General features: G+C 35.9%; 1 protein-coding gene and 1 pseudogene across 1 annotated transcript in view; both read right to left on the reverse strand.

The window, feature by feature from the left end:
• The window catches only part of MAGI2 (membrane associated guanylate kinase, WW and PDZ domain containing 2), a 1,506,415-nt gene that overhangs the window by 847,309 nt on the left and 644,147 nt on the right, over positions 1-14,959 (reverse strand).
• Positions 777-1,867, reverse strand: LOC119534311 (annotated as a pseudogene).

Raw genomic sequence — 14,959 nt, forward strand, 5'->3', positions numbered from 1 at the left:
CTCCTGGCCCCTTAAGTATGGGCTACTTATAGACTTCCTTTCCAAGAGTATGTATGGAAAGGGGGAAAAAATGTAACTTTACAGTGGAGAAACCCGACAAATACTGCCTCAGCGAAGGGATCAAGGTTAACATCAACACAGATAAATAGTGTTGATAGTATGTGTCCTTCACATGATGTGATGAAAACGGCACTTTACTTCTGTGATCTTCCTCTCCCCCAAAATCAGACAAATCCCGTTTGAAGGAATTCTACAAAACAGCTGATCTGTATGCCTCTAAAGAGTCAAAGTCATCAAGAATAAGGAAAATCGGAGAAACTTTCACAGCCAAGAAGCTTAAGGAACCATGACTACCAAATGTAGTATGGGATCCTGGATGGGGTCCTGGAAAAGAAAAGGAACCTTAGGTAAAACCCCAGTAAATCTGAATAAAGTACGGACTTTCATTAACAATAATGTCAATATCGGTTCACTAATTATAACGAATGTACTATACAAATGTAAAATGTAAATAATAGGGGGAACTGGGTATGGGTATATGGGAACTCTGTATTCTGTTTTCACAATTTATTGTTAAGTCTAAACTGTTACAAAACCAAAAGTTTACTTTTTATAAGAAAAGTAACATTCAAGTCGTTGCAAATATACTAAAGTAATTTCTGGTAAATAAATTAAGTACAAAAAGTAATTTATCTTCAATATTCATGCTCATATTGGCAAAACTGGTTTTCTTTTTAAGAAGAATTGATATGACTTTGAAATAATAGCATATCAATTTCAAAAACTACCTCTGTCAAGTGAAGTCAACACATTAACTCTTTTTTTATTTTATTTTATTTTATTTTTTGACAGCTCCTGCCTCAGGTTTATTTGTACAAATAGCACAGGAGGACCCAGCACCGTGCACATGCCAGCCCAGGGGTCACACCAGTCCTTCCATCCTAGAAGAGCTCTACTCAGGAGCCTTCGTGGGAGCTGGGCACCTCTGGGAGCCTGACCGGGAACAGTAACCTGAGCTGGAGCAGAGCCTGGGCCTTTGTTTTATCCTTGGCTGTGGACTTTGGTTGGCAGAGTCTGAGACCCTTGGCCATACGTGCACGAGCACGGTTCCCGAGCTTAGGGTGGACAATGTTGGCCAGGTGATTGAGCTTGCAGCTGCCGATCTTTGGGATCTTGGGCTTGACCTCCTTGGGCTTCATGAGGGCCTTGATGGCCTCTGCACTCATGGCCTTAGCATTGTTGGCCTGCATCTTCTTCAGGCCCTTCTTTTTATGCTTCTTGGCAAAACGCATGTTCCTTAACAACGTGGGGTCCACCCCCTTAAGCGATTCATATCTTTGTGATTGGGGCTTCTTGATGCTGTTTCTGTGCCATTTCCAGGACTGGTGGTGCATGGTGTGGTTCTTGGACTTGGCCATGTCTGCACCCTTGCCCGCCAACTCATTAACTCTTATGTCAACTCAAAAACATTGAATTCAAAGGTCAATTGCATAAATTGAGAAATAACTCTGAATTTACTAATCTCAAAAGAGTTCCTCAAAATTTTCATGTTTTTTTTGCAGCTCAAGGTTGACATAATACTATTGATAGCAATTAAAACCAGCATATTAAATATATGTTGGAAATATGTGCAAAATAATTTTTATTGATTTTTATTGTGAAAAGTCTCAATTCCAATATGAATTCTTGTAATTGTCTACCTAGATCACAAACAAATTTTGTCTTTCCTTGAAACTTCACGTTTAGTTCATTTATGTGCTACATGATATTGGTGAGATGGTGTAAAACATACTGTCATTTTTTGTCCTTTATAATTGACTATCTGGCAATCATTTCTTTTAATTTATAAAAATTTTGAGTTTGAGGTAACAGTAGAGTAATTCTTTATGAAACTCTTCTGTGACTCTACCAAAGAATATTGGCAAAGAATCACAAAATCATTAAATTCGTTTTTTTTTAAATTTCTTTCAATTGTTTCAAATTTTTTTAAATTTCTTTCAATGCAATGATGATAGCATTTACACTGTATAACAAATGATTTTAACTGTATTCATGACACCTGTCATAGTCTGTTTCAGAAAACTTAACATGAATATTTCCAGCATCACAGAGTGAAATAAAGCCATAAGGAAAACATCAGCCAATAAACTGGACTTTTTACCTAACATACCTGGAGCATCAACCCTTGTGATAGAAACTAAAGTTTTATTATCTGACTGAAATTCTCCTTTGAAGCCTAAGATTTAGAAATATCTATGCCAAGTGTTGATTTCTTTTAGTCTGTGAACTGACATTTATTTTGGTAAATTCAGAAGTCTTTTCAAGGAAAAAGTCCCAAAGTATTAATTGAGCAGCATCTATTACACTGCATGATTCATCCAAACCTAAAAGAAAGTAATTGCAATTTTTCAAATTTTTAATCAATTGATGTTAAATATTGCTAGAAAGCTCTTGTATACTACGGGCAATTGTTTAGTGGCTTAATTGATCTTTTGCTTTATGTAAAATATTCCTTTTAATTTTTTTTCATAATTCTGCATCAGTAGTGTACTTTTGTTTTAAATTTTAAAATTTGTCCATATTTTTTAAACTAGAAACATAGTTTAATTATATTTTGAGTATGATAATATGTATTTCAATTTAATTATCAGTTATGATTTACATAGTTATTACTGCAACATTGGCTGTCTGCATAAAATATTCAAATAATGCATTACAGTGTTTAAAATATGGGGCTGAGGGGTTGATTGGAATTTGGAGTGTGGTTCAAAGAAGGCTGAGGGCTGGCAGGAACAAGGTGAAAAGAAACCCTCACTTCTACCCAGGAACAGAAACCCAGAAAGGGAATAAAGATTTCAAGTTACCCCTGAATCCCAAATAGAAAGTGGTCAGCTGGCAATCTAGCCACATTTGGCTTTATTCAGTGGGTCACCATGATAACCCTATAGAAAGAATGGCCACATGTTCTGAGACTTGAATATCGTATATGCAGCAAATGCTCTTGATGTATGGGGTAAAGAATTTACCCACCTCTCACTGATTTTAGGAAAGAGTATGGCAGCCTTTAGAGAAAGGGAGACTATGATATGAAAAAGTGACACATTTCTTTCATTTTATTGGTATAATAATTTACAGTATAACATTGGTTTGAAGTAGATACTGCCATTTCTCATTACGTTCTATTGATTTTCTTCAAGCCCAAAGCAGAGACATAGCCTGGAAAATATCCTATTAATGCAAGCAATAATGACAATATGAAGTCTATAAATTATCAACTAAACCACAACTTCATTATTAGACTTCATGCCCTGTTAGGCTCCATCATATGGCTAATGATTTCCACTCTTCAGAATCTCCACTGCCAAGAGTGGATTGCATTTCCATACACTGATAGTTGCTTGAAATGTGAAGTGTACCTAGATTTAGTTTTACGAAACAGAGCCTCCCAGTTACCAATCTGCTGCCACTTAATTCCTACACTTTCCATTTCTCTCCATCCCCTTTTATTTCAGTTAACATTTTAAAAAACTTACCCTCTTCTAAAAACAAAGCTTCATTTTTTTTCTTTTGAAAAGTTATACAGTGTGTTTAAATTTTATACCTTCATTGTATAGCAGCATACATGATATTAATTTCCAGAATGTGGTCAATTAGATAGTCACACACTTCAAAAGAGAGAGAGTTATAATTTTCCTGTAAAACTTACCCACACTGGTGGTTATTTTCTCAACTGAACTTTAAAAGAAGGGGTCCATTTGGCTGCATTTGAATAGGTGACATTTTTAGGCTGTCATTACCTACAGAAAGAGTCAACCAGTGTCTCAACATGAATGAGTGGTAAGTGACCTTTAAAATGTTTTTCAGAGGAAGGCTTTCTTTCTTTCTTTCTCCTGTTGTTTTTCTTTTTTTAAACTAAAATAAATACAGATTAGAACTATAACAAACCCTAACTCAAGTTGTTCAAAGGATTTCAGAAGTGAAAAAATTCAAACATCATTTTCTCTCACCAATATCCCAGAGAAAGGAATTCTGTATTTAGTAGTTCACATGTAAATTATATTTATGATTTCTGTCTACTAATAAAGAAAAAAATACCATAACTTGCTTTGTTCATTTTACATTCACTAATACTTACTGATTATTTGACATATATGCAAAACAATTTTTAAACTAGAATTGGAAATACATAAATATATAAATCTATTGTCTCTTCAAAGGAATTTTTAGTTTATTTGAGCTGATAAAAACGCATACCAATAAATCTAGTACATGGTAATGGTAGAGACAGATGAAAATAAGGTAGCTCAAGTAGCTATCTCCATTTGCCCCTGCTGATCTACCCTCTACCATCCTTCATACTACCCTGTTACTGAAGTCTGACCTGTATGGGTGACATTTATAAGCTCTGACTTCCTTGGCCAGTGGAGAGTAACAGTACCAGCTCGCCAGGTAGGAGAGAGCTAGAGGGGTGAGCTTGGGTGTTTAATCTCTTATCTCCCACCTTATGATGGTGGAGCAGCATGATGCAAGAGTTTCTGAGCGAAGGTCTCCATGCCTGGCAAGGGCTCTTCTCCACACAGCCCTCTCCATCTCTGGGTCCTGGTAACAGTTCTCTTTCCTCACCCTGTAAGGTCTTGGGGTGGTAACTAGTAGGAACACCTGTATAGCTAACTCAGGGTTCTGCAATATCGCTTGGTTTTGCCCTACATCCTGTGTGCCATCTTTTTCCTATCAGAGCCTGAAAAGGAGGTTTTTTTAAGGACAAAAATGATCAGTTCTAGCTAGCAGGAAGAACCCTCTGATATCTTTGATAATGTTGTTAATGATGGTATACAGTAGAAAAGTGAAAGTTTTTTTCCTCAACTCCATAGCCAAAACTCCTTTCACCTACTCTGAAAGAAATTATGGTGTATGTAGTTTAAAAATTCAAATATTAAATTTGCCACTCCCTGAGCAATAAGGGTGTGACTCTTCACATCCATCTCTCTGTGGCTTTTTAAAAAATTGAGATATAATTCACATACCATAATATTCACCCATTTAAATTTTACACTTCAGTGGTTTTTATCATATTCAAAGGGTTGTGTATCTATCACCGTATTTCATTCCAGAACATTTTCATCACTCCAAACAGAAACACTGTATCCATTAGCAGTTACTCCTCATTCCTCCTTCTTCCCAGCCCCCAGCAACCTTTACTCTGCTTTCTGTGTCTATGGATTTTCCTGTTCTGGACATTTCTTGTGAATGGAATCACACACTGTGTGGCCTTTTGTGTCTGTTTCCTTTTCCTTAGTATATGTTTTCAACATCCATGTTGTAAGATGAATCAGCATTCTATTCCTTTTTATGGCTGAATAATATTCCATTGTATGGATAGCTAACATTTTGTTATCCATTCATCAATTGATGGACATTTGGGTTGTTTCCATTTTATTGGCTATTATGAATTAATGCTGCTCTGAACATTTGAATTTGAGCTTCTGTGTAGACATATGCTTTCAGTTTTCTTGGGTATATACCTAGGAGTGAAATTGTGAGTCATATGGTAAGTACATGTTTAAATTTTTAAGGTATAGCTAAACAGTTTTCTTAGCAGCTTCACTGTTTTACATTCCCAACAGCGATGCCCTAGGGTTCCAATTTCCCTACATCCTTGTCAACACTTGTTAGTGTCTGTATTTTTTATTACAGTCATCCTAGTAGGAGTGAAGTATATTTCCTTGTGGTTTCTCCATTGTTTTCTAAATTAACTACTTAATTCTTTGAGTTTTAAATTAGCAAACTGATGTAGCATGCAGCATGTGAATATGGTTTGGTTTAAGCAGCATGTGAGAATAGGAGAAATTTGATCCTGCAAATTAGTATTCAAAGCATTGACTCAGAAGGTAAATATTTATGCTTCCAAAGTCAGAGAAGCCAGGAAGGCCTCCCTTATGAAGTAAATATCTTAGATGAGAAAAGCAGATGGGGTAACAAATGATGCTCCACAACCATAAAGGTATAACAGAGAAAGCAGAAAGAAAAACTGACAGGGTTTAGCAAATCATTCTTTATTACCAGGAGGGAGAGATTAATGTAGGTTCTGAAGGATGGAAGGATGGAAGTAGTAGGAGGGAAATGTGAAACATCTCTTCAAGACAGAAAGAGGATGTGGCTTGGAGGATAGGGCCTTTCTGCAGGTAAAAGTAGGTTTGTTATTAAGTCTTGTGGGTGGTGAGGGCCATTTTCCTAGAAGAGCGTACTAAAAAGGGACAAAAGTTAATAGAGGAGTGGGAAAGCTGGGAAGAAGGAAGTTGGGGCAGGGAGCAGGTATCTTAGGACCATGAGTGTGTCAGGGGTGACCAGTAGGAACCAGAGACCATAGGCCTTTCTTCCATTGTCCAGACATGACAGAAGACACCTGGATCCTTGCATGACCATAAGGATGGCAAACACTCCCATTTGCATGGCTGAAATTTAATTTCTCACCAGTCAGACAAGAAGGGGGATCTAGTCATGTATACTCTAATTTGGAAAACTAGCACAATGTGCATTAGATAAGTGTGTTAGTGTAAAATTCATGCAAACTGTCTCTTGAAATTAAGGCTCCTGTGTCAAAGCCAAGCGCATTCTATATAAAGCAGAGAAGGACATCAAATAAGTAATATTCTCCTTAATGCAGAGCACTTTCTCTTAAGTTTGCCTTAAGGCCACAAGAGCAATGCTTCTGGAATTTTAGAAATCCCTGGAAACAGGAAAATCATTTGCCATTTGCCAAAGTCATTTAGTACAGGTGGCCCAAGGTTCTTCCTCTCTCTTGTTCTTGGGAAGTGTGTCAGGCTAGTCACATCCTTTAAAAGTAAAACTTTCTCAAATGTGCAATATTATCCAAAATAGTAATCTATATAAAATATGTTTTTTCTTTCTAAAGTTAACACAAGGAATATTTTACATATTATTTATAGAAGAGCTTCCTATGACCAGAAGACAAAAATTTATTAGAATGAACCATATATAGGAAACTATCATTGCTTTTCCTTAAGAAAGTTATTGGCTATAGGTCAGCTTAGTTATTCTCTACCCAGCTATATAATAGACTTTCTTCCACAATGCGGCAGAGCCCACAGATCTTGATTTTCTCTTCATCTTGGCTTCATTGTTTTCTAATAAGAAATCATCACAATATGGCAAGAGAACAAGTAATGGGTGTTGAAATCGAATTTTCTTTCTTTCTGTAGCCGCCGTATCAGCAAAAGCCAGTTTATTTTTAATAGATGTGTTGGTAACTAATTCCCATTGCACCACAGTTGATATAATGCTCAGCAGCAGGACATATTCCCAATATGATGCAAGTGAACTCCATTTGCTCACCTCCACCTCTGTCAGTCTTACAGAAGAAAAAACTTAGGTACATAGAAGTCAAGGAATTTTTCTCAAGACATGATATAAGTTAGTGGGAAAGTTGGGATGTGAACTGGGTTTCTTAACTCTTAATCCAGTGTTTTCCTAGGCGTGTCAGACTACCTATACATTATGGCATGCTATCAGAGATTTTCAAATACTAATTTCAATATTATTTTTCATCTCTATAGTGGAGGTAAATTAAGATCAGTTTATTAACATATGCATTTTAAACTTAAACATTGTGTTAGTATATTTGCCTGGAATATAATGTCTTTTTATTCACCTGGCCTATAATTTGAACATTAAAAAAAAAAAACAAAACACAAAAAACATACATACTTGTTCAATGACAGCCCTCAAACTTGCCTGAACTTCAAAGACGCAAGAGTAAAGAAGTAAGAATAAATAATTTATATAACCATAAAGCTATTTCCATATACCACTTCCCAAACAGTAGTGATAATCTCTGTTCCTTTGGAAAACTCACCATTTGCTTTTCAACTTAATATTTCCATGTTCGTGAATGAATGAATGAAGAAATTTGATCTAATAAATGTATTGGAGTGATGATTTTGGTATTTTCTAGACTCCTAATGCTAACATAAAGAAAAACACCTGGCAATGTTCCTATTATCATCCCCTTCAACTTTTTAGGTGCTAAACCCTTCATGCTGATGCCCATGAACGCAGCATTTCTAGCTCATCACTAGTACTATATTCCTTAGAAATAACATGCTGCTCTCCTTTTTTGTGTGTTTACACAGGACTCTAGGTGCTTAATCATGCATATAATAACTGAATATGCAAATAATAACTAAAATTCTTGCTGAGTTGAATTATAATTTATCACACTGTTTCCCACACATAAGTTTCCTTAATCCTTCACAGTGATCAGGTGCAGCAGGCATTATTATTATTTCTGTTTTATAGATGAGGCTCAAATTAACTGATTGGCCCAAAGAGCAAAGTCAGGATGTAGGTCCCAGTCTTGTGATCCAAAATTCCCTCAACCCCTCAAATGCCAATAACACACACCTTACTTAGTTTTTACTCAATGTTTTTGCCCATTGTTTCTAATTCAAAAATATTTTTTTCAAGGAAGTCATCTTAATTAAGCCCACTCCAACCCAACTTCCTTTATTGTTTATGCACTCAATATTTATCTTTGTTTTGAGAAAATCCACTTCCATTTGTTGACATACTTATTATTAATTTTCTTGTGTCATTTAGGTATATTCTTTTAGAGACATTCAGAAAATTTCCATTTTAATTATGGAAGATAGAATTAAATAACCTGTGATTATAGTGTTTGCTATTGCAAGCTTATCTGGAATCAAATCCACACTTATTCTCTACCATACAAGGCCATTGATCAGATAATTAACTTCTATTAAAAGTGAACTACTTAGGATAATAGTACTTTTAATATGCTTACAAAAGCCAACACAATATTTCTTAACCTTTGGTAGCATGTTTTTATTTTAAAAGTATACATTTAACTTAAATCTTCTCAATAAAGTCAAGTTACAAAAGAAATTCCTCCACAGTCTTACAAAATTTAAGAAAAATTTTTGAGAATGCTTATTATTAGGTTATTTCCATGTTTTTCCCTACCAACAAAATGACCATAATGTGTTCTCTGAAATCAGCAATAAAGTCCATTTGGGGATTGTAACTAATAAAGTGGCTTCTGTAAGCATTATCTAGATAAAATCTTGATAACAGCCACTGAAAAAACAACTGCATAGTCTCAGGCTTTTAGCTGGGTACATGTTGGTTTTTTGAAATAATTTAAGTGCAAAAAGACTAAGGTTTCCTTGACATTGTAGATTGTAGAGAGGAGACATTAGACTCTCCTTGTGCATCTTCTTTTCTTGAATAATGCTCTAATGCTTGACCTTTGAATTATGAATGGGTAACACCTCTTAAGGATTTTTTTTTTCATGTATGTAAATCCTAACAAATAGAAATTTTGAAAATTTGAACACTGTGTATATGACTGCCACTGGCCGTCATCATAGAATCTTCTGATCAGGATAAGGTGAATTTGGCAGCTGAATGGAGGTGATAAAGGGCAATTGGTCCTACACATCATTGTTATACCACCTGGTTTGCCAACTTTTGCTCAGTCATTATTCCTCTTTTCCATTTTTTCTTTCCAAAATATTATGGATAAAAAATTAATAAAAATTTTAAAAACATTATATATGTTTGTATGTTTGTGTGTTTGTTTTGTGTGTGTTGGTATTCTCTAACAAAACTGATTTCTAAATTATGGAACCTATCTTAGGGTGTGAGCCCTTAGTTTAATAGGAACTTCTCATTTCCAAGTATTCAGTCATCTATATTTAAATATGAAATACATTTTTTTCTGATAAAGTTCATGAATGCCCTAAATAGATTGAATATTGAATATTTTTCTTTTGTTATGTTACTGTAGAAAGACTAGAGACAAAATGATAATAGGAAGTACACGTAAAAATCACAATACAAATTGAATCAATTAAACAGCTATTAGATATACAAGTTTCAAAGTGAAAACTGGTTTTATCCCTTGTTAAACAAATTAAACAATATATAAATAATAACCTTTATAGCAAAAAGTAGATTTTAAGAGATGCTATTATATTTAATGTAAACACTATGCCATTTTAGTATTTAATGGTTCCAATTATATTGATAGCCCTTCTTGTCTTATTTGTATATACAAATGAAAGTCATCTGTGATGCTTTTGGCAGCAAACTTGGAAAAGAAAGTAATGAACAAAAAGGTAATAATTTAGATCTGGGAGTGGGAAAGAGGTTGAGAAGGGAGCAAACGAGAAGAGAAGCCGGGATGTGCTGGGGAAGGCAAGGACACACCTGGCAGCCATCTCCCAGCCCTCACCTACCTCCCCATTCCTTTACTATTTTGTGTAGATGTTTCAATGTTTCCATTTTGCAGCTCAGGGAACATGCTAGGTCTAATGAAAGGCCTGGCCACGCCTTACACCTGGAAACCAGGGAACAAGTAGCCCCAGCTGCTTATCAGAGCAGGAACTCTCAGCTGCAGGGGTCCCTTCCACTCGGGTATATTAAAACAGCATAGACGTGTGTCTCTTCTCTGACTGTGAAGTGGGGCATGGGAGCTGCCTTCTACCAACCCTGACCCAAGCAGTTGGCATCTCCCGCAGATTGGCCACGATGATATCTCTTGCCCTGCTCTTTTGGACCCTTTGTGCTGTGTAAATAGTAAAGCGGTCATTTGCTGAAAGTTTCTGTTGTGCCTGAGCCTGTGTTACCACAACCATTTAGCAACTCGTTCCACAGGAAGAATGGATGAGAATAGAAGCATAAAAAGAAAAGATACAAGGATGAAGACTCCAAAATTATAGGCAATGCCGCATAGTATAATATGATTCCTTTAGACTTTAAAACATAAAGAGAAATGGTGAAAATAATACATAATACTTGTAAAACAGCTGGAGGTACATGGACTTACTGAAAACACCCTGGTTGGCCCCAGCTATTTCAGTGCATTCAACTTTAGTCAAAATCTTAGTAATTGCCAAAAATAATAGCCATGTCTTTCACAGATATTCATTTTTTTCTCAAAATGGTCAAGTAATTAAAGACTTAATGCTATAAAATAGTTTATAGTCGTCTTAAATCGATGAACCTATTATTTGTTCACTCACAAAGAAAATGGAGTAGGCAAAAATACAAAGGCTAGTCTGCCATTAGAAACACTTAAGTACTTTAACTAGTTTATGCTATAATTACCAAAGATGTCATTAACTAAGAACACAGGAACACTTTTCTTTTATTACTGCTACAATTTTATATGCTGGCTATTGTCTTTCATTTTCAGAATAAACTACTGGGTTCTTATAGTTTAGTGGCTTTAAGTTGTGATTCTATTTGTTTCATTCTTTCTATTTATTTATTTATTTTTACTTTAGATGTTTATAATATTTTAAATATACATAGCAATTCAATAATTGGTCCCCTAATGTTTACCTAAGGGAATATATAAATAGCCCAGGAGATTTTCAGTATGTAACACTCTTATACTATTGATAGACCTACTAATTCTGAGTTCCCTTTGAATTTCAGTTAGTTACATCTTTATTTACATGCGTAATTCTTTTTTTTTTTAATGTGATTTCAAATGACTGTTCTTAACGCAGTATGTTGAGTAGGACCAAGCCATACAGCGCTTCTCAAACTTTAGTTAAATATCAAGTATCAGAGTCACCTGGAGGCCTTATTAAGTCACAGATTCCCGGACCCCCCTCAGAGATTCTGATTCAGAAGTCCAGGGCAGGGCCTAAAAATGTGCATTTCAAACAAGGCTGTGACACGGATGCCAAAGGCCTGCTATTTTGAGTAGAGTACAGAGCATGATTCAATCTATTTAGAGAAACTTTTCAGTTGGGGATTTCCAATTTATTTTTCCGTTTGGGTGTAAATAGTGGGATACTGCATTTTGAAATAAGCCAAGATAGTTTCTTCTTCTTGTCTTCAGCATTTTATAATTTGTAAGTCAACATTCCAGTGTGGGTGCTGGAGAGCAGAGGCCTGAGGAGCAGTTAACTTGTCAGCATCATTTAGTGGGAAAGAACATGAGATTTGGAAGCAGACACACAAAATTTCAAATCCCAGCTGTCTGCTCTTGGGCAAATTACTAAAACTTTCTGAATCTCACTTTTCATATTTGTAAAGCAGGAATAATAAGACCTATATAAAGCATTAATGTAAACACTTAACAGAACACAAATTAACATAAATGAATATATTATGAAATCTGCAGAGCACTTAGCCAATATCTTTTGAGGCATCACTTCTTTCATTATGCTCTCCATTTTCCCTACATTCTCAACTTCTCTATCTTCATTAGCTTAGTCTCTAAACCAAAAGACAGTCTTCCTCCTCCATTTTGAAAACAGTCTTCTGTGACCCTATATCTCTGCTGGCTTCTCTCCTCACTTGCCCTCACAACCTACCTTCAAAAAAAAATCATCTATATTCACTGTCTCTAGTTTCACATGGCTTAGTCCTTTATCCACCCATTACAGCTGGAACTGTGCCTCCATCATTACAATTAAATTGTCCTCTTAGAGGCTGCACTGTCTTTTGAAACATCAAATCAATACCTATTATGTCTCATCCTCCCAAGGATGTGGCCTCTAAAATCTTAGTGGTTCACATGGCTCACCACTCACTCACCCCTACCTTGGCTTTAGCAATTCTGTTCTGTCCTGTTCCAGTTTGCTAATGGTACTGTTATGCAAAATATCAGAAATGGACTGGCTTTTATAAAGGGGATTCATTAGGTTACAAATTTACAGTCCAAAGGCCATGAAAATGTCTAAATTAAGGCATCAACAAAAGGAAACTTCACTGATGGCATCCAGCAAATCTGTTAGCTGGAAAGGTGCACGGCTGGCCTCTGCTGGTCCTTTGCTCCAGGGTTCTGGTTTCAAAATGGCTTTCTCTAAAATGTCTCTGGGCTAGCATCTCCAAATGTCTCCAAGCATCTCGAAGCATCAACTCCCAAGCATCTCTTCAAAAGCCTCTCTCAGCTGCTTTTAGCTCCTTCTGACTGTGATCTCTCTTATAGGACTCCAGTGATTTAATTAACACCCATCCTGAATGGGCTGGGTCCATATCTCCATGGAAATAATTTAATCAAAAGTCTCACCCACAGATGACCGGGTAACATCTCCATGGAATCACTCAGTCAAAAGATTACTGTCTGCCCTCCCAAAAATGCATTAAAGAACATGGCTTTTGGGGTACATCATATATCCAAACAAGCACACTTGGTTTCCCTATTACCTAAGTCTTTGCTGACAGCTTTTCTGTTTGTCCCTCATTCCTCTCAGCCTTCATGCTGTCTCTGGGAGATCTTATCCCTACACATGACTTCAGTCCCCATCTTTGTATTTTAACAACTCCTGAAAACCACATCTCCATTGAGGCATCTCTCCTAAGTCACAGACCCAACTTGATGTCCAAAGTTAAATGATACAAAACTGAACACTTTAAGACATGCGCAGAATATGCTCCTAAAATTGATGCATTCCCCATGGAGGTGAATGGTAATTCCAGGCACATAGTTGCCTAAACAGTTACTTGTGAGGGTTCTCTTTGCTTGGAACATTCTTCCCACTTTCTTTGTCTGGAAAACTTCTGCTCATCCTGCAAGTCAAAGCTGAGACATTACTTTCTCAGAAATCATTCTCTGGCTTCCTAAGTAGTTTCTCCTATATGTTCCCCTAGAGCTCTGTACCTGACCTAAGGTAGAGTTCCTGGCTCTCTTTTCCATTACACTATAAGCCTCACTGAGGAAGGGACTAGTCTCTCTCTCACTGATGAACTGTCAGCACACAGTTGAGCACATGGCACGTAATAGATGCTTAAAATATCATTTGATCTCCTTTCCCACAATCGTCCAAGCAGTGAACCAGTATTCATTGTGCTACTACTCTTCTGAATGATAGTGATCAGAATAGACAAAATTCCCTTCTCAGCAACTTAGGTCAGGTGTCAGAGACAGACAATAAACAAGTTAAGACAAGGAACAAATAATCACAAAATTCCATGCATTATGAAAGAAAAAGAAATGTATGGAGACAGAATAACAGAAGAAATCTCTGAAAATAGAGGGTTCAAGACTTCGAGTTGGAAGTCCTTCTTTTAAATTAAAAAATGAGCAAGATCCAGCAATGCAGAGGGGAAAATATGAGCAAAATCTCCAGTATGGGCCCTTCTGGGTTTCATTTGTTGGGGCTTTTGGGTTTCATTTTGAATGAGGGTCTCGCCACTGCATCTTGAAGGAGGGGTGTGTGGGAGCTAAGTGAGGGAAACAGCATTGTGAGATGAGGATGAAGAATTAAGTCAAATCCAGGCCTTGCAGAAACTTGCTGTCATTATGAATTATTTACTTCTCTAAATTGTGTTCAATATGTTCCAATGTGCTAGTCATTGTTCACAAGGTCTTACTGTTATTTTTTCTTCAGTCATCTTAATTCCATAAAGTAATCAATTTTTAGTTGTACTTCAATACAGCCTATATCTTTTCCGTAAATAAAATTTTATAACTTCACTAGTCGTTAGTTTGTTCATATCATTTTTAACACAACAGTCTTGAAAATATAGCTATGTTTTTCATTAAACAACATATCAGAGTAGCTTTGTGAATACAATTTCCATATAAAGTCTCTAGTATAGATGTATAATAAATTAGATTTATGCCATAACTTTAATGAAAAAAAAACAAAACAAAACTATTTTCTTATAGTGTCAACGAGAACCGGAGGTACAAAAATGTTATATTCCAAAAGCAATTTATTTCAAAAGTGTTTCAAAATCTCAAGTCCAATTTTCTATTGTAGTAACTTCAGGTAGTATCAGCTCTCTTGTAGTATCACATATTTACTTAACCACAAAATTTGTAATATGGTTTTATCTACACATAGGTATCAACTTCATATTTAAGACTACATTTTAAATTATGAATCTAAGAAAAAGTTTTATATACTTAATGGCTGTTGCCCACTTAAGGAATCTAAATTAATGAAATTATTGA

This window comes from Choloepus didactylus, chromosome 5 (genome assembly GCF_015220235.1).
Source record: "Choloepus didactylus isolate mChoDid1 chromosome 5, mChoDid1.pri, whole genome shotgun sequence".
Lineage (NCBI taxonomy): Eukaryota > Metazoa > Chordata > Mammalia > Pilosa > Megalonychidae > Choloepus > Choloepus didactylus.